The sequence below is a fragment of the Sturnus vulgaris genome, chromosome W (assembly GCF_052056855.1).
Source record: "Sturnus vulgaris isolate bStuVul1 chromosome W, bStuVul1.hap1, whole genome shotgun sequence".
In the NCBI taxonomy this organism is placed as follows: Eukaryota; Metazoa; Chordata; class Aves; order Passeriformes; family Sturnidae; genus Sturnus; species Sturnus vulgaris.
In genome coordinates, this window is record NC_142282.1 from 19161303 (window position 1) to 19181652 (window position 20350).

Below are 20350 nucleotides of genomic sequence, written 5' to 3' on the forward strand. Positions count from 1 at the left end.
TGGCAGGAAGCACATCATTCCTAGATCAAGATGTAATTCAGATAGTTGCAGTGCATTTCCTAGGAATTTTAGCAGTCTGCTGCAGGTAGATAAGGGATCATTTCAGAGAAGATGAAACAAAAAACATACCACCAAAAAGGACTACATAAAAATTGTACCTGCAAGTTTAGAATATCAACTATTAGAAAACAGTCAATGAAAGTATGCTGACTACAGAAAAAAGAAATATCAAAAAGATTCTTAAAAAGATCCAGTGATGAAGACTTAATGTTCAGTGCATAGGCATTAGCCATTTCAGCCACACATTTTTAAGTAACCATATATAACCATATATATATATATATATATATATATATAATCAAAACATACACAGCCTCCTTAACTTTCATTCTGACAGTTCATTTTCAACTTTTGGTTTTTTGGGGTTCTTTTTAAATTTCAGGTAAACTCATTCCAACCTCCTCCACTCATTGCTATCTAAAAGCTGCTAATTGTCTTCGAATATTTTTATAATTCTCTGCCTTATCTCCACTCTTTTTTTTCAACATATGAATTTCTATTTCTACATGCACCCATTTCAGGCTTTGAGTACATCTAGGGAAATTTTAAAAGAGAACATATTTGTTAAAAACAATCTTAGATTAATCACATCACATTTTTTGTTCCTCAGATTAAACCAGCTCCCCATAACTGTTAGCCCAGAAAAAGCTTTGAAAAACAGAGAAGTTTTTAAACATGTCTCAGTTATAACTGAGATATAATTTTTTTGCTTAAAAAGGAGTACTGGTATGGAAAGAAAAAAAAGAGCCTATTGCCTGGACCAATAGGGCCAGTCTCTTGTTAAACAAAGCAAACATTTCTCCAATCCCATTCATCCACTGAGGAATACTGATCTTCAGAAAGCAGTGACTGAGATTATTATTAGTCATTCTGTTTTAGGTCATCATAGGTCAATACTTCTAACAACACTCGAAAGCTAATTTGAAATACAAGTCCCCATGTGCTTTATTCAAGATATACCACTAAACAAGAAAGTAGCTTTATTCTGAAGCTCAAATTTCTATAATATATTTTAAGAAATATTAAGAAACATTAAGCAATGTACTGACCTGTAAATGAAAAGGAGAATGGATACTTCTAGCAAAGCTTCAATTCATATAAAAGATGTGCCTTTACTGATGACTTCTTTGCATAGACTACTATGCTTATTTTCTCTCCCTAGTACCTTCTGTGAAAGTCCTATAACTTCTGTATATAGACAGCAGGGTATGAAATGGGTTTATCTTACCCTTTTTTTTTACCATCAGCAACAACTCCATATTATGCCAATTAAATCCACAATTTTGGGAAGCCCTGTTTTGACTCATCCTGATTCCTAAGATCTTTTCACTACTCAATTTCCCCTCTTCAGATTAGATACCACACTCAATCACTAGTACTGAAGACCTGGCTACACCCTATGAAGATCTCTCACTTGCTTTCAACCAGATTCCTATTCTTGTGATGTCCCCTCCACACACATACACTTCTAATTACTGTCTCTTTAGACAATAATTTACATCATCTCAGTATACTGTACAGCAGAAACTGTTTGCTATATTTTTTTAAGGCAATGACTACCACTCACTGGAAATACAGGCTGCATTTTTGTTTCTACAAATATTAGAGGCAACTCAAAACTTTTCCGAGATCTTATTGACATCTTACTCTTGATTTATCTCCTAAATAAATAGTTGCAACAATGGAACATTTACTGTTTTTCACAGCTGCACTTCAAATAAAGGAGACATTTGATTCTCCCTTGTCAAAAACATTTAAGTAAATTTGACAAGATTATTATTAATTGTATTCATTTGGTATTTCTCATGCTGAAAAATAACACTGCATCAACAGATAAGGTGGTTCTTTTTATCTTTGGGTAGACTTGAGGAAGCCAGAAGGCACGGTAAGTGGCGACAGCAGGAGCCGCAACTTCGGTATATTCAAACGGCTCCAGGGAGCGCTGCGAACAGGATGGGCAACAAGGGCGGGGCGCAGCAGTTTGCACGGCAGGGCGTGCAGGAAGGGCTCAGTCCCCCTACTGGCTCTAGAGGTCAAGTGGTGGTCAAACGCCCTCTCAGGAGGAGCCTGAGTATGGTAACCAGTCAGTGGGGACTCATGCCCTCTGCAGTCGCCAGAAAGGATGTCGCAACACAGACAAAAACATGCAACTGTCCAGGTCTCAGGCTGCAGGGAGAGCCAGAGCCTGGCACTGTCATTGGACAGCAGTAGAGACAACAGCTGGGTGAGGTGTGACAAGGTGGGCGATCTGTTCAGTCTGGTGATGGAGCTGAGAGAGGAGGTAAAAAAGTTAAGAAGTATCAGACACTCTGAGAAGGAGTTTGACTGGTGGAACCATGCTCTGACCTCCCTGAGACAGGAGCAGCCACCAGAAAATAAACCAGATCAAGAGGGTCCTGTATCCTCCCCTTGCCAGGCTGAAGGCAGTATATCAAAAGAAAGGGGTTAATGGAGGGAAGCCCTTCCTTGGGGAAACAAGTGAAAGCCCTTCCTACCCACCTCACTCTCCCAGGTGCCTCTGGACAACAGATGTGAGGCTCTGGATGTTGAAGGATGACACCAGGAAAGTTCCTAGCCTGGTTTGGCCCACAGATTACTACCCATTACTGGTCCTTCACGTGGGTGGCAATAAAGTAGCAACACATAGTCCGAGGGTGATCAAAAGAGACTTTAAGACCCTGGGATAGTTGGTGAGGGATTGTGGAACACAGGTAATTTTCTCCTATATCCTTCCAGTTGCAGACAAAGACACTGGAAGAAACAGAGACCCTGTCTATTAATACTGGCTATATGGCTGGTGTCACCACCAAAATTTTGGTTTCTTTGACAGTAGGGTGGCCTACATGGCACTGGGCTTGCTGGCATAAGGTATGATTCACCTCTCAGAGGGGGAAGAGGATTGTTGGCCAGGATCTAGCAGGGCTTATTGATAGGACTTTAAACTAGATGTGATGGGGGAAGGGGACATCATCAGGTTTAATAGTGATAAAGTGTGGGACAACATGCCATTCCACTCATACCAGTTTAATGCCAGCAAGAGATGCCTAGAGCCTGGAGACAGATCTCAGGTCAGCAGGAGAGCAGCTGAAGGACAACACCAAGAAATTCCAGGCTCTCCAGCCAGTAAGCCAGCTTCATCAGGGGCCCAACTTAAGCGCCTCTATGCAAACACACACAGCATGGGGAATAAACAGGAGGAATGAGACGTGCACACACCTACAATCCTACTGACATAATGAAAACATGGTGGGATGACTCCTATGACTGGAGTGCTGGAATGGAAGGATACAGGCTCTTTAGCCTGTATCAGGAAGGATGGTCAGGGAAGACAAGGAGGCAGTGTTGCCCTTGAGCCAATGAGGCCCTCTACAGACAGATAGGAGCAGCCTCACAATCACAAGCACTGGTGCTCATGGGAGACTTGAACTACCCCGACATCTGCTGGAGGGACAACACAGCAGGGCACAGGCAATCCAGGAGGTTCCAGGAATGTGTTGATGACAACTTCCTCCTCCAAGTGACAGAGGAGCCAACAAGGAGAGGTGCTATGCTGGACCTTGTTCTCGACAACAAAGAGGGGCTGGTGGGGAATGTGAAGCTCAATGGTAGGGTTCAAGATCCTTAGGGCAGCAAGGAGGGCACACAAACTCACTGCCCTGGATTTCAGGAAAGCAGACTTTGGCCTCTTCAGGGATCTCCTTGGTAGAGGCTCATGGGACAGAGCCCCAGAGGAAAGAGGGACCCAAGAAAGCTGGTTGTTATTCAAGGATCACCTCTTTTTAAGCTCTGGAGTGATGCATGGCTATGAAGAGGAAATCAGGCAAAAATGCCAGGAGACACCTGCATAGATGAACAAGGGGATCCTGGACAAACTCAAACACAAAAAGGAAGCCGACAGAGGACAGAAACAGGGACAAGTAGCCTGGGAGGAAGACAGAGATTTTGACTGAGCATCCAGGGATCAGGTTAGGAGAGCCAAAGCCCTGAGAGAATTAAACCTGGCCAGGGACATCAAGGGCAACAAGAAAAGCTTCTAAAGGTACATTGGTGATAAAAGGAAGACTACAGAAATATGGGCTCTTTCCAGAAGGAAACAGGAGACCTGCTTACCCAGAATACGTAAAAGGCTGAGGTACTCAATGACTTTTTGCCTGTTTTCACCAGCAAGTGCTCCAGCCACACTGGCTGAGTCGCAAAAGGTAAAGCCAGGGACTGGGAGAATGAAGAACCACCCACTGTAGAAGATCAGGTTCAAGACCACCTAAGGAACCTGAAGATGCACAAGTCTGTGGGACCTGATCAGAGACATCCAAGGGTCCTGAGGGAACTGGCAGAGAAAGTGGCTAAGTCACTATCCATCCTATTTGAGAAGTAATCTCAGTCTGGTGAAGCTCCTACTGCCAGGAAAAGGGGAAACATAACCCCTCTTTTTAAAATGGAAAAGCAGAAGACCCAGGAAACTACAGGCCAGTCAGTCTCAACTCTGTGTTTGGCAAGATCATGCAGCAGATCCTCCTGGAAACTATGCTAAGGCACATGGAAAATAAGGAGGTGACTGGTAACGGCCAACATGGCTTCACTAAGGGCAAATCATGCCTGACAAATTTGGTGACCTTCTATGACAGGGCTACAGCAGTGGTGGATGAGGAAGGGTGACTGATGCCATCTACCTAGAATTCTGCAAACCATGTGACACTGTCCTACACAACATCCTTGTCTCTAAACTGCAGATATAGATTTGACAGATGGACTCAGTGCATAAAGAACTGGCTAGATGGTCACACACAAAGACTTGTGGTCAACGGCTCAGTGTCTAAGTGGAGACCAGTGACAAGTGACCTTCCTCAGGGGTCGGTATTGGGACTGGCATCATTTAACATCTTTTCTGGTGACATGGACAGTGGGATCAAGAGCACCTTCAGCAAGTTCACTGATGACATGGAGCTGTGTAGTGCAGTTGACACGCTGGAGGGAAGGAATGCCATCTAGAGGGACCAGGAGAAGCTTGAGAGGTGGGCTTGTAGGAACCTTATGAAGGTCAATAAGGCCAAGTGCAAGGTCCAGCACCTGGGTCTGGGCAATCCCAAGCACAAGTACAGGCTGGGCAGAGAATGGGTTGAAAGCAGCCCTGGGGAAAGAGACTTGGGGGTGTTGCTTGAAAAGAAGCTCAACATAAGCTGGTAATGTGCACTTGCAGCTCAGAAAATCAACCTTGTCCTGGGCTGCATCAAAAGCAGTGTAACCCAGCAGGTTGAAGGAGGTGATTCTGTCCCTATACTCTGCTCTGGTGTGACCCCACCTGCAGTGCTGCCTCCAGCTCTGGACTCCCCAGCACAGGAAGGACATGGACCTGCTGAAGCAAGTCCAGAAGAGGCCACCAAGATGATTAGAGGGCAGGAGCACCTCTGCTATGAGGAAAGGCTGAAAGAATTAAGACTCTTCAGCCTGGAGAAGACAAAGCTCCAGGAAGACCTTAGAGCAGCCTTCCAATATCTGAAGGGAGCCTGCAACAAAGCCAGAGAGGGACTCTTTATCAGGGAGTATAGCAATAGGACAAGCAACAAGGGCTTAAAGCTGAAAGAGGGTAGATCTAGATTAGAAGTTAGGAAGGAAGTCTTCCCTGTGAGTGTAGTGAGGCCCTGGCATGAGTTGCCCAGAGAAGCTCTGGCTGCCCCATCTCTGGAAGTGTTCAAGGCCAGGTTGGATGGGGCTTGGAGCAACCTGGTCTAATGGAAGGTGTCCCTACTCATGGCAGGGGGTTAGAACTAGATGGCATTTAAGGTCCCTTCCAACCCAAACCATTCTATGATTCTATGTAATATTTTTTTGGAGTCAGAAGCTGGAAAAGACTAGAATATCCATATTGCACTCACAAATGGTTGGTGTGTTTGATAAAATTGAGTTGATGACAGATCCTAAGAAAGATACACACACTACTGCTAAATATTTTAATGACTTCAAGCTACAATGTGTACATTTAAAAAAAAAATAATATGATCCTATTTACCACCTTCACATAAACTGTTTTCATGAAAATGAGATCAGACATTCACCCTAGAACCCTGGCTAAATCAGTCTCAGAATTGATAATAATAACATTCAGAATTTGTGACTCCACAGCAGATTCAAAAAGTGTAATACAGTTCCTTCAAAAGGATGGTAAAGGGCTGCCCACAATATTACACATTGTCTGTATGATTTCAGTACATACTAGATAAACAATTTCTCTATAAGGATTGAGATAATAAAGAGGCAGCATTCCAAAGTGAATTTGTTAAGAATAAGTACCACCAAATCAAAACAATTTTATTCCATAAAGCATTGTCTTGTGGATTAAGAACTGAGTGCCATGTCTCAACTTTTTAATGACTTTCTATATAGCTTCTCATAACAATTTCACTAATCAGCTGTAGAAGTATGGTCTAGACAAAAATACTGCAAGATTGCAGTATACCCTATTATAAAACTGTTCAGAATATCAGTTGTTCTTGGTAAAAATGGATGTACAGAACAGAGGTGAACAAAAGCAGCTTTTCAGAGTACTGCCTTAAGAATAGTACCATAAAGTATTTGTCATTAACTTTTCATGTAACATAATTATTTTATTCATCTAATGATCATAATGAGCTTTTGGTGCTGAGTGTTTGAAGCCCACAACTGCTTTTAAAAACAGAAGCAAAATTTACACTTTTCTTGACTAAGCGGAATAATCTTTTTAAACAAAAGAAATTCTGTAAGAAGCAGCACAAACTTTTTATTTGAGAAAGAGCAATTGTAACAACATGAGAAGAGAGGTGAGCTCTACAGAAAGACAGCAATATGTTTATAACAGCTTGCAACACTAATCTAAATTATCACCAAAGGAGCAGCTATATTCATGACAGTAGTATACAATGTCACCTACTGTTGGGAAGGACAAGAATTTAATGGAGGAGCTTTGCAGATATACAGAAGGTTCTATAGGAATGAAAGCAAGTTTTGATACAGAAGAAAAGAATTGCTGAGCCAGTCTTACTGGGTAACTAGAAGGCAAAGAGCAAGTGAGTTTGAAGGGGCTTTTCTGGCTTAGAGCAAAGGCTAAATCCACCTCAAACAAAAGATGTTTTTACCAAACAAAAGGATTTTCACAGGCAAGCAAGAAAGCCAATGTTGCAAGTAGAGAAAAGATCTCAGACATTTCCACTGCAGAACAAGTCCCAAAGTCTAGCATGTAACTACTAACTCCAATGATTGGCTAATCACTAACATAATATGGTAATTTTAGCAGTTTTGATAGGTTACATGTAAATGTAAAAGGTATTGTGTTAGGTTATATGTAAATGTAAAAGGTATTGTGTATGATGTTGATTGGTAGTCATGTGTTAAGATGCTCTATAATGAAAAGTATATAATGTATTGTAACTAGAACTAGAATGGGGCTTCAGGACACATGGCTTGCCTATAGCCAGCAGCTATAGGCTCACCCACGACCCTAAACTGCTGTAACCTCGTCTATGCAATAAACAGCATTTTAAGAGCTGGCTGAAGCCTCTGTCTCTACGTCAGGCTCTTACAACCTACAGTACTTTTCTGACTACTCATCCTTTTAAGTCTTTAAATAGAGTTGTATCTATGACTTCGGGTGGTACAACATCAAGACAAATGCAGACCAATTAGAATTCAGATAAAAAGCTTCAAAAACAAAAGCTCAGAAATTATTACTTATACAAAGATGACAGAAAGAAATGGTGCTGTTCAGTCTGTAGAAGATTAGATAGGTGCAAGACACAATAACATTATTTTATATGTAAATGATTGCAAAAAATAAAAAAATAAAATCTATGAGAATTGTTTGTCCTTGCCTATTGGAAAGAAGTCAAGAAGTGTCATGCCTAACTGCAACAAAAATGATTCAGGCTAAGCATTAGAGGAAAACCTTTGTAGCACTAAGCATTTGAACAGGTTGCATGGCAAGAGTAAGGAAACTTCATTACTGACATTTTAACAAAAAAAATGAGATGGAAGTTATTCAGAGTGATACTGGTACATCTCATCCAACATGAGGTTAAGAAGATGGGAAGCCCCCAAGCCCTTTATTGCTGTATTTTGTAAAATCACACAATCTTTCTCCGTAAATCTCCCCAACTTTTGTACTAGATATAAAGAAATTATTATTTATTTTGATTAACAGACTATATTGACATTCATTTTCAAAGAGCATAATTTGAAATTCAAACTTAAAGGGATAGCATATGAGACAAAGAACAACATACATTTGTGAGGTTTTTCAGGACAGATTATATTTACTTTCCACACATTCTTTCAATATTTTTCAGGGAAGCATCCCACCACTTTCTCCGGAGTTTCAAATGCCTCATGAAAAACCTCAGCTTTGGCTGTTCCAGCTTAAAACTGCTGCATTCAGAAGCATCCTTGCATAAAAAAGTTAAGACTTGAAGAAAGAAACAAGAATGAATGCTTATTTTAGCCTTGTCAGAAAATATCTTTGAATAAATTTCTTCCACCTTTGTTCTGAATGACAGAGAGTGAGATGATAATTTTTCTTAACGAGTACATCTGAGAGCACTGAAGTCTGTACTACAGATTTGATAAGATTGCCAATTCTTCTTGCCAACCACTATCCATGCAAGGACCAAGTGTAGAGAAATCTCCATGGAGAGGTCTTATAAATACCTAAGAAAATAAAAGCAATCTTTCCAAATTATTCAGAAAACAAACAAGTTCCCATTAATAATTTCTGGAAGAAATACAACTTATTTCCGAAAAAAAGTACAAAATCATATAGTTTCATAAGGGTTGTTACTATTTCTTACAGATGTTTTCCTAGAAGAACTATATGGAAACGGGATGGTAAATATATTAATCCTTCTCTTTGGAAGGAAATGGACTAAAAATATTGTGGAAGATTTTTCTCTATATAGATCTTTAGAAGTTGTCTTAGGTTAAAAAAAAATCCAATATTCCAGAGTATTGGGAAAGTAGAGCAAATGAATTAAGGATTTTGATAAGTAATCGATCTAGGGTAATGGAGATCACAGAATATTTTATGAGCTCAACAGAAGTAAAATACTTCATGTTAACTTCTCGTAGAGGAATTTATAGAACTAAATTTTTTTTTAGGAAAGGAGATGATAGGAAGAAAATAGAGCAACTATTGTGTTTGCATAGCTAAAAATATAACAATTACATAACAAAGAAAGGATAAAGCCCAGCCGAGAACTTTTGGATAAAATTTCAGCTGCTCTGGTACCTTTACTGGAACAGAAGTGAGGGAAAAAATTCTGTAGCAGGGAAATTTTACTCCATTAAGTAAATAACCAACCAAAAAAAATATACCTTCTGTCATTTCTCAAATAATTGCCTGAGTTGCAAACAAAACTTCTTTCTCATTGAGATTCTGTTAATCAGACAGGTCTCATTCATAAAATGTCCTGAGCTGGAAGAGACCCACAAGGATCACTGAGTCCAACTCCTGGCCCTGCACAGAACACCCCAACAATCCCACCCTGTTCCTGAGAGTATTGTCCAAACACTCCTTGAGCTCTGGCAGCCTTGGGGCTGTGACCACTGCCCTAGGGAGCCTGTTCCAGTGCCTGATCACCCTCTATGTGAAGAACCTTTTCCTAATATCCAGCCTAACCCTCCTAAAACAGCCACAGCCATTCCCTCAGGTCCTGTCACTGGTCACCAAAGAGAAGAGATCAGAGCTGTCCCTCTTCTTCTCAGAAGGAAGCTGTAGACTGCAATGAGGTCTCCCCTGAGTCTCTTCTTCTCCATGCTGAACAAACCAAGTGACCTCAGCTACTCCTCATCAGTCTTACCCCCAGGGCCTTTCACAGAATCACAGCATCGTTAGGGTTAGGAGGGACCTCTGGAGATCATCCAGTCCAACCCCCCTGCCAAGGCAGGGTCACCTGGAGCAGGTGACAGAGGAACGCATCCAGGTGGGTTTGGAATGTCTCCCGAGAGACTCCACGCCCTCCCTGGGCAGCCTGTTCCAGTGCTCTGCCACACTCAATGGAAAGTTCTTCCACATGTTGAGGTGGAACTTCCTGTGTTTTAGTTTATGGCCATTGCTCCTCATCCTGTCACTGAGCACCACTGAAAAGAGTCTGGCACCATCCTCTTGATGCCTACCTTTGAGATATTTATATGCATTAATGAGTTCCCTTCTCAGTCTTCTCTAGACTCACCAGGCCCAGCTCCTGAAGTCTCTCCTCATCAGAGATGCTCCAGATCCTCCACCATCTTTGTAACCCTCCATTGGACCCTCTCCAGGAGCTGCTTGTCTTTGTTGTACTGAGGAGCCTAGAACTGGACACAAGCACTCCAGATGTGGCCTCACTAGGGCCAAGGAGAAGGGGAGGATCACCTCCCAGACCTGCTAGCCACACTCTTCCAGATGCACCCCAAGATACCATTGGGCCTCCTGGCCCCAGGTTGCACTGTCAGCTCATATTCAACTTGTCATCCACCAAGACTCCCAGGTCCTTCTCTGCAGAGCTGCTCTCTGGTAGATCAGCCTCCAACCTGTGCCGGTACTTGGGGTTATTCCTCCCCAGGTACAGGACCCTACATTTACCCTTGTTGAACCTCCTTAGGCTTCTCTCTTCCCAACTCTCCAGCCTATCAAGGTCCCACTGAATAGCAGTACAGCCTACAGGTGTATCAGCCACTCCTCCCAGTTTTGTATCAGCAGCAAACTTGCTGAGAGTACATTCTACCCCATTGCCCAGGTCGCTGATAAACAAGTTGGATAAGATTGGACCCAGTATTGATCCCTGGGGAATGCCGTTGACTACAGGCCTCCAATTGGATTCTGCTCTGCTGATCATGACCCTCTGAGCTCAGCTAGTCAGCCAGTTCTTGATCCACTTCACTGTCTGTATTGGGTCTGAGATAGAGTTAATTTTTCCTTAGCAGCCCTCACAGTGCTGTGCTTTGCATTGGAAGCTGGAACGGTGTTGAGAACACACCAGTGTTTTGGCTACTGCTGAGCAGCACTGGCACAGCATCAGTGCTGTCTCTCAAGATTCCCCCCCATCAAGGGGCTGGGAGTAGGGAAGATCCTGGGAGGGGACACAACCAGGCCAGCTGACCCAAATTAACCAAAGGGATATTCCATACCATGTGATGTCAGCTCAGATATAAAGGCTAAGGGAGGGAAGAGGAATGGGGGTGCATTCTTTATTCTACAATGTTTGCCCTCCAGAGCAACCACTATGCATGCTGAAACCCTGCTTCCTGGGAAGTGTCTGAACATTGCTCACTGATGGGAAGTAGAGATTAACTTTTCCCCTTTGCTTATGCACATGCAAACTTTTGCTTTTCATTTTTTTGCTTTAGTAAGCTGCCTTATCTCAACCTACGAGTTGTTCTCCATCTTATTTCCTTGCCCCTGTCCCACTGGGGAGTGATAGAACAACTTGATAGGTACCAGATTCCTAGCCAAGGTCAAACCACTACACCATCCATTCATCCAAACCCATATTTCCTGAGCTTACCTACAAGGATATTATGGGAGATGGTGTCAAAAGCCTTTATGAAGTCGAGGTAGACAATATCCACTAATCTCCCCTCATCGACCCATCCTGCCATGCTGTCACAGAAGGATATCAGATTGGTCAAGCATGATTTCCCCTTGGTGAATCCATGCTGATTACTCATGATGACCTTCTTCTACAGGCTTGTTGATGACCTCCAGAATGACCTGTTCCATCACCTTTCCAGGGATGGGGGGGGGGGGGGGGAGGCTGACTGGCCGGTAGTTTCTTGGGTCCTCTTTCTTGTCCTTTTTGAAGATGGGAGTAACATTGGCCTTCCTCCAATCATCAGGCACCTCTCTCATTCTCCATGACTTTTTCAAAGATGATAGAGAACCACAGATTAATAACAGTAACATCTGCCAGCTCCCTCATCACCCATAGGTGCATCATGGGCTCATAGATTTTTGCGTCTGTTTAGCCAATCTCTAACACAACCCTCTACGACCAGGGGAAGTTTCCTTTCTCTGGCCTTCCTCTCTTACCTCTGAGGTCTGCAACTCCTGAGAGCCATCCTCAGCAGTGAAGACTGAGGCAAAGAAGGCATTCAGTAATTCCACCTTCTCTGTATCTTCCATTTCCAGGACACCAACTAGATTCAGCAGAGGCTCCACATTTTCCCTAATTTTCCTTTTGCTGCTGATATACTTGTAGAAGGTCTTCTTTTTATCCTTGATGTCCTTTGTCAGACTCAATTCCAAGTGGGCCTTGTCTTTCCTTGTCGCATCCCTGCATATCCTGACAACATTCCTATAGTCTTCCAACATGGCCTGTCCCTTTTTCCACATCCCATAAATTTCTTTCTTGTGTTTGAGATTTGCTAGAAGCTCCCTGCTCAACCATGCACATCTCCTGCCCCCTTTCCCTGATTTCTTGCTCATGGGGATGCATTGGTCTTCAGCTTGGAGGAAGTAGTGCTCAAATACTGACCAGCTCTCTTGGACTCCCTTCTCTTCTAGAGCCCCATCCCATGGGATTCCTCTAAGCAGGTCCCTGAAGAGGCTGACATTGGCTCTTCTAAAGTTTAAGCTTCTAGTTCTGCTAACTGTTTTGCTTCCCTCATGCAGGATCCTGAGTTCCACCATCTCATGGTTGCTAAAGCCAAGGCTGCCCCCAACCTTCATGTCTTCAACCAGTCCCTCCTGGTTTGTTAGTACAAGGTCCAGCAATACACCTTTTCTTGTTGGCTCCTCCACCACTTGCATCAAAAAGTTATCATCAATGGTCTTCAGGAACTTCCTGGACTGTGTGTGCTGGGCCATGTTGACTCGCCAACAATTATCAGGGTGGTTGAAGTTCCCCAGGAGAACCAGGGCCTGTGACCGCGAGGCTATTTCCAGTTGCCTATAGAAAGCCTCATCAACTTCCTCCTCCTGATCAGGTGGCCTGTAGTAAACACCTGCAACAATGTCACCTATACCAGCCTGCCCCTTAATTCTCACCCATAAACTCTCACCTCGTTTGTCTGTCCCTGGGTAGAACTCAATACATTCCAGTTGCTATCTCACATAAAGATCAACTCCACCACCTCACTTCTCCGACCTGTCCTTTCTAAAAAGTACATACCCATCCATGACAACATTCCAGTCATGTGAGCTGTCTCAGCATGCCTCTGTCATTGCAATGGGATCATAGTCCTGCAACCGCACATAGATTTCCAGTTCTTCCTGTTTATTCCCCATGCTGCATGTTTGTATATAGGCACTTCAGAGGCAACTAGGCATGCAGGATCCCTAGAAGGGGTATAAGAGGATTCACCATAACCATAACCACCCTCGATGTGTTTTTCCCTTTGATCTTTACCTTGAGGGGCAGTCAAGGAACATCATTCACTGCAGTGACTGGTATGACCTACTCCCCAGGAGGAAGCAATGGCATGAGTGTTGCCACTTTGGACCCCATCCCTGAGTCCTTTGGTTTAAAGCCCATCTCACCAAATTGGCCAACCTGCTGCCAAAACTTCTCTTGCTCTTTTAAGACAGGTGGATCCCATCCCTCCCTAACAGGCTGCAATCATTAAAGTACAACCCACTGTCATAAAAGCCAAAACCTTAATGGCACCAGCCACAGAGCCAGACTGATCTGCACTATGCGTCTGCTTCTGGTGATCCCCATTTCTCTGACCAGTAGGATAGATGAGATGACGACTTAGGCACAGATGTTTTTTACCTGCCTCACCAGGGCTTTATAGTCTGCCTTGATCCTACCTACTTTTTGGCTTGCAGCATCATTTGGACCCACATGAAAAAGTAATAGCGGGTAGTAGTCTGTACTCTTGACAAGTTGGGGCATTCTCGGCAATATCACGGATATCAGCCCCCAGTAGGCAGCATACCTCTCCCAGCTCTATCAGGCTGGCAGATGGGGGCCTCAGTGCCCCGTAACAGTCACCCATTACGATCACTCAACATTTCCTTTTACAGTAACTACCATGTGCTGCTGGTGCAGGTTCCCTTTGTTGGCCTTGCTCATGGACATCTAGTCTTTACAGCATCATATCTTTTTGGGACACCTTCCACTAGATCTGGATACTCAGGGCCCCATCCAACAGCCCCAAATCTCTCAGCCTTTCCTCATAGCAGAGGTGCTCTTGCCCTCTAATCATCTTGGTGGCCTCCTCTGGACTCGCTCCAACACGTCCATGTCCTTCCTATGCTGGGGACCCCAGAGCTGGAGGCAGCACTGCAGGTGGGGGTCTCACCAGAGCAGATTAGAGGGACAGAATCACCTCCCTCGACTTGCTGGCCACTCCTCTTTGGGTGCAGCCCAGCACACGGGGTTTCTGGGTACCAGCGCACATGGACGGGGCATGTCCAGCCTCTCATCAACCAGCATCCCCAAGTCTCTCTCCCCAGGGCTGCTTTTCACTCTCTACAAGTTCCTGAAAGGTTGTTGTAGTCAGGTGGGGGTTGGTCTCTTTCTCCAGGCAGCAACTGACAGAATGAGAGGACACAGTCTTAAGCTGCACCAAGGGAAATATCAGTTGGATATTAGGAAAAAGTTTTTTACTGAAAGAGTGATAAAGTACTGGAATTGTCTGCCCAGGGAGGTGGTGGTCACCATCCCTGGATGTGTTTAAAAAAAGACTGGATGTGGCACTTAGTGCCATGGTTTAGTTGAGGTGTTAGGGCATGGGTTGGACTCTATGATCTTAAAGGTCTCTTTCAACCTAGTGATTCTGTGATTCTTGATCTGTTCATCCCCCAGCCTGGATAAATCCCTGGGATTGCCCTGACTCAGGTGAAGTACCAGCACTTGGTCTTGTTAAACCTCATGAGATTCCAATGAGCCACTTCTTGAGCTTTTCCAGGTCCCTCTGGATGGCCCTGTCCTTCAGGTGAGTCACCTGCACCACTCAGCTTGGTGTCATCTGCAAACCTGCTGAGAGTACTGTCAATCCCTTTGTATGTGTCATTAATGAAGATATTAAATAACACTGGTCCCAATACAGACCCCTGAGGGACACCACTGGTCACTGATGTCCATTGAGACTCGGAGCTGCTGACTACAACCCACTGGATGTGACCATCCAACCGATTCCTTCTCCCTTGAAGAGTCCACCCATCAAATCCATCTGTCTCAAATTTAGAGAGAAAGATGTTGTGGTGCTATGTATCAAAGGCTTTACAGAAGTCCACAGAAAAGACATCTGTAGCCCTTCCATTGTCCACTGATGGAGTCACTCCATCAGAGGAGGCCACTGGGTTGGTCAGGCAGGACTTGCCCTTGGTGAAGCTGTGTTGGCTGTCTCAAGTCACCTCCCTGACCTACATGTGCCTTAGAAGAGCTTCCCGGAAGATCTGTTCCATGATCTTCCCAGGCACAGAGGTGAGGCTGACAGGGCAGTGGTTCCCAGGGTCCTCCTTTCTGCCCTTTTTAAAGATGGGTACAATGCTTCCCTTTTTGCAGTCACCTGGGACTTCACCTGACTGCCATGCCTTTTCAAATATCATGGAGAGTGGCTTGGTAACTACATCAGCCAATTCCCTCAGGACTCTGGGATGCATCTCATTGGGTCACATGGTGTCTTGGGGTGACTGTATGATGCCTATATCCCCAAATCGTCTGTTCTGTTGATGTTGAATATTAAATTCTGCAACTTTAAGACTGGTTCCAGGAGTGAAGGGGGGGGAAGAAGAAGAAGTGCAGAGTTTGTTATCAGAGACTGCACTGGCTCCCCCGCATTCCTGCACTCAGACTGTGTTGTCTGCGGTGGACAGCGAGAGAGAGCTCTCCTTTGCTCTTGGTTAGTTTTCTGGCTAGCTGAGGCAGAGAAGCCCCCTGGATTGTTTTTTTCCTTTTTTCTGTTTTCCTGGAACTGTTTGAACCTGCTCTGGACTGAAAACCCAGAAGAGCACCAGGAGCTCACACCTGTGGCCCACTGGGCCTGGCCTGGGCCGCAGCATTCCCCAGCACAGGAGGGACTGAGAACAGACTGAGTGAGCCAGGCAGCCCACAGAAAGAACTCTTCTAAATCTGTCATCTCTTCGGAACGGCGAGAGGTTTTGCTGTTTGATATTGTTCATTTTTGTGCTGGGAGGTGTGTTGCCTGTTGATTAAACAGTTTTCTTTTTTTTTTCACTTCTCTCCAATTTTTTTTCCTAGAGGGACCTCATTAAGAGGTTTCCTCCCAAATTTGTCCTAAACCAGGACACATGGACTTATGTACATTCAGGTTCCTCAGGTGGTCATGAGCCTGATCTTAGAGTGGGAGGTACTTTGCTCCCCCAGGCCCCCTGCTGCTGTCCATCCATTCGACAGGTGTGGGAAGAGAGGTTGCCATTGAAGACTGAGGCAAAAAAATTGAAGCATTCTCCTTGTCCATTCTTAACGTTTTTCCAGCACTCTCATGGTGCTAACACCTTCTTTGACAACTGACAGACCAGTAGAAGTCCTTCCTGTTATTCTTTGCGTCCCTTGCCAGGTTCAGACCCAGTTTTGCCTTGGCCTTCTTGGCCCCATCCCTACACAACTGGACTGCATCCCTATACTCTTCCCAGGATACCTATCCTTGTTTCTATTGCCTGTGCATTTCCTTCTTACCCTTTAGTTTGACCAGCAGGTCCCTACTCAGACATGCCCATCTCTTGCCTTGCCCAATTTTTTGTTCCTGGGGATCACTGGCTCTTATGCTCTATGGAAGGTTTCCTTCAACATCTGCCAGCTCTATTCTGCTTCCTTGTCCCTGAGGGCAGTTTCCCAGGGGTTCCTATTGACTGACTCCTAGAAGAGCTGGAAGTTTGCTTTCCTAAAGTTCATTGTCCCAACTTACTCTTCCTCCCCATAATTCTACCCTAGGCACTCAAGTGAGCCTGACAGGCCTGTAGTTTCCAGGATCATCCTTCTTGCCCTTATTTAAAATTGGGATATTTGCCAGCTTCCAGTGAGCTGAGGCCTCTCCAGATTCCCAACACCATTCAAAAATCATTGAGAGAGGCCTCATGGTGACATCAGCAGCTTTTTGAGGAGCCAAAGATGGATGCAAATAATGCATTAAGCATCTCTGTTTCATCTATGTCCCTGTTTGTGAGGTGGCCATCCTTATGCTGTAATGGGCCGATGTTATTTCTTCACTACCTTTTGCTATTAATGTATTTTAAAAAGTCTTTTTATTGTCCGCCACAGTTTTGGCAGCTCCAACTCCAGTTGAGCTTTGGCCACAAATATTCTCCCTCCAGTGGCAAGCAACATCTCTGTATTCTTCCGATACCACCTGACCTTGCTTCCACTGGGCACACACCTTCCTTTTTAGCCCTATTTCCAAGAGAAGATCACTGTTCAGCCACACCTGGCCTTCTGCCTCGACTGCTTGACTTCCAACACTGGGCAATTTCCTGCTCCTGTACCCTTAGGAGGTGATGTTTAAATAGGGACCAGCATTGATAGACCCAGCACCTTCAGAAGTTTTTTCCCAGGGGGACCTTACTCACTAGTTCCCTGAGGAGCCTGAAGTCTGCTCTCCTCATGTCTAGAGCTGAGGTTTTGCTGGCACTTTTCCTCCTGTCAACAGATTTTAAACTCGATCTCTTCATGATCACTGTGGCCAAGATGGCTGCCAATCACCACTTTGCTCACGATATCCTGTGTTGACCAGCAGCAGATCAAGGAGGGCACCTTTCCAAGTTAGCTCCCTTAGGACCTGTTCCACGAAGTTGTCATCTACATGTTTTAGCAATCTTCTGGACATGTTTGTACCAGCTGTGTGATATTCCCAGTTAACAACTGGCAAGTTCAAGTACCCCATAAGGACAAAGGTGGTTGATTTAGAGGTGTTCCTCAAAGAATAATTCATTGGTGTCATGGTCCTGGCTAGAAGGTCTATAGAAGAATTTCACAATTACATCCTCATTATTTGTTTGCCCCTTGATTCTTACCCAGAGGATCTCAACCATGCTATGGTCAACTGTAAGCTCCACACATTCCAGTCCCTCCATTACATACAGTGCCACACCCCCTCAACCTTACCTGCCCTTCCTATCCCTCCTAAAGAGACTGTAATCATCCATCATGACACATCAGTCTTGAAGTAATTCAGAGCTGTACAATCACAGTCTCCAGGTCTCCAGAAGTCCTTGCTACTTCCATCTCAGAAGTACAGAAATGCAATCTGTACACATACCTTCAGTAATTGTCTCACATTTCTATGTTATATAAGAAAGATTAGATATAACATCCTTCCTGTTTTTTTCTCTGGACTGGTGTCTAGTGCCATTCCTTTTGTCCTCCCAAGCAAACAATTAATTATTTTGCTAACTTTCTTTATCAAAGTTTGCAATTTGTCAACCAAACTTTCAAGGACAAATGATAGTAGCAACAAAAAGCTCAGTGTAGGTACTTGCTATTTGTCACTGGAAAATTTATCAGCATAACCAATCACTTTCACTCCAAATTATAGGCCAAAACCTCTGTCAGGGATCACATATTCTAAATAGCACTAATTATCCACACCTCTTCAATACATTTCTAAAATGCAAGATTAGAGGAAGTAAACATCTGATAAGATTCTTGCAGCATCAAGAACTGGTTCTCTCAATCAGGGTTTATTAATTTCTTTAAGAAGTCAAAATAGTAGCACCATTAGTAACAGTATTTCAGTTGTGTGCTTTGTCAATGAAATAAGTAAAACTAATGTACAGGTAAATCAAAAAACTCCTCTTCCACTTTTTCAGCCTCTCAAATACTGAAATGTTACAATCTGAATTGTACAATCAGTTGTTTTCAAAAAATATTAATGAAAGCTATACCTTCAAAACAAGTTTCAAGACAATCAATTGAAACAGCAGCAACGTTAACCAGAAAAATAATTCAAATATTCTTCTGGCTGAGTGGTTACCGAGCAAGTTATATTTCTTTAAGAAGAAGTCTATGCAGCAGTGGGGGAAGATGTCGGAAAATTCTTTTAACTTTAGCACAATAGTATATGATCCCTATATTAGTGGCTAATGCTCAGTTTTGTACCATACAGTGCTTAGTATAAATGCCAGAGATTACTGTGGCTTTCTGTTAACTCCCTACATCTGTGACTAATAAGTCTTATGCCAGCTAATGCTTCCTTGTTTACTTATAGCAGTGATCAATATGCACTACTAGATGTCTTAGTTTTGAGAACAGAGAGAGAGTGCTGGAGTAAATAATGATAAGGGAAGTGCATCATGACCTGACAACATATTTGAGACACTCTCAAGGAAGAAAGATTCATCAGATGATCCGGGAACATAAAAGGGAATTTTGAGGAATGGGATGTTCCCAAACGACCACCAAAGACCCTCAAAAGACCCTTACTCATATACAAATATGTTCATGGAAATAACACGCATATATACATGTATTCGGGAAATGTGATGAAAATGTAATAGACATATGATGAATATGTATTAGCTTCAGGAATATAACCTGGTCTGTTCGGTTACTGGGCATGCATGCTTTGAGGGGAATTCCCCATGCATCCAGTGCTGCTAATAAAGCAATGCTTGCTTCCTAACATAAAAAAAATGTTTGGAGTGTTTATTTCCCAGTTTTAGGTGACAATGGTAATCATATATTTGAGTGGAAGTAGCTTAGATTCACAATGTTGTTAAACTAATAAGCTCAAACATCAATTTTGTGTACAGAGTTAAAGAAAAAAACTACATTTTAGCCTCTGCCATTTACACAAGTCTCACAACAAGTCCTTTAGCACAAAACCTCCTAAAATACTGATGATGCTGGCATGCTATACAATTACTTCTCACTTGCATTTGAGCCACATTTCTTCTATCACTATTTACCACAGTATATGCCTGCAGAAGATGAACCACAGTGATCATTTAGCAGTCACAGGATCATAGGATAATTCAGTTAAGAAGGAATCTCAGGAGGCCTTTAGTTGATCCTTGTGCTCAAAGCAGAGTGAGCAACACCATGTATCCTGGTTCCAACCAGGACAGGGTTAATTTTTGCAGTAGCTGTGAGAGGGCATGGCCAGGGCCCAGAAGTTATTCTATACTACCTCACATCATTGCTGGGTACAAGGGGAAAGGGAATGTCTTCTGGGGAGAAGGGGCTCCTTCCAGTGGAGTAATTGGGGCAGAGGAAGCCATCCGCTATTGTAGGGGGGTTTCCATGTGAATCATTTCCTTTCTTCTACCCTTTGTCATTAGTATTGCTGCTGTCACTGTTCCTTTTCTTATCTCATTGCTGTTTCCAGTAAACTGTTCTTATCTCAACCTGGGATCTTTATCTTTTATGCCTCCAATTCTCCTCTCCAG

The 20350-nt window shown here is 43.6% G+C and overlaps 1 protein-coding gene across 5 annotated transcripts in view; it reads right to left on the minus strand.

Moving 5' to 3' along the window:
• The window catches only part of LOC148220021 (nipped-B-like protein), a 167515-nt gene that overhangs the window by 86175 nt on the left and 60990 nt on the right, over positions 1-20350 (minus strand). The gene's annotated exons all lie outside the window — the stretch shown is intronic.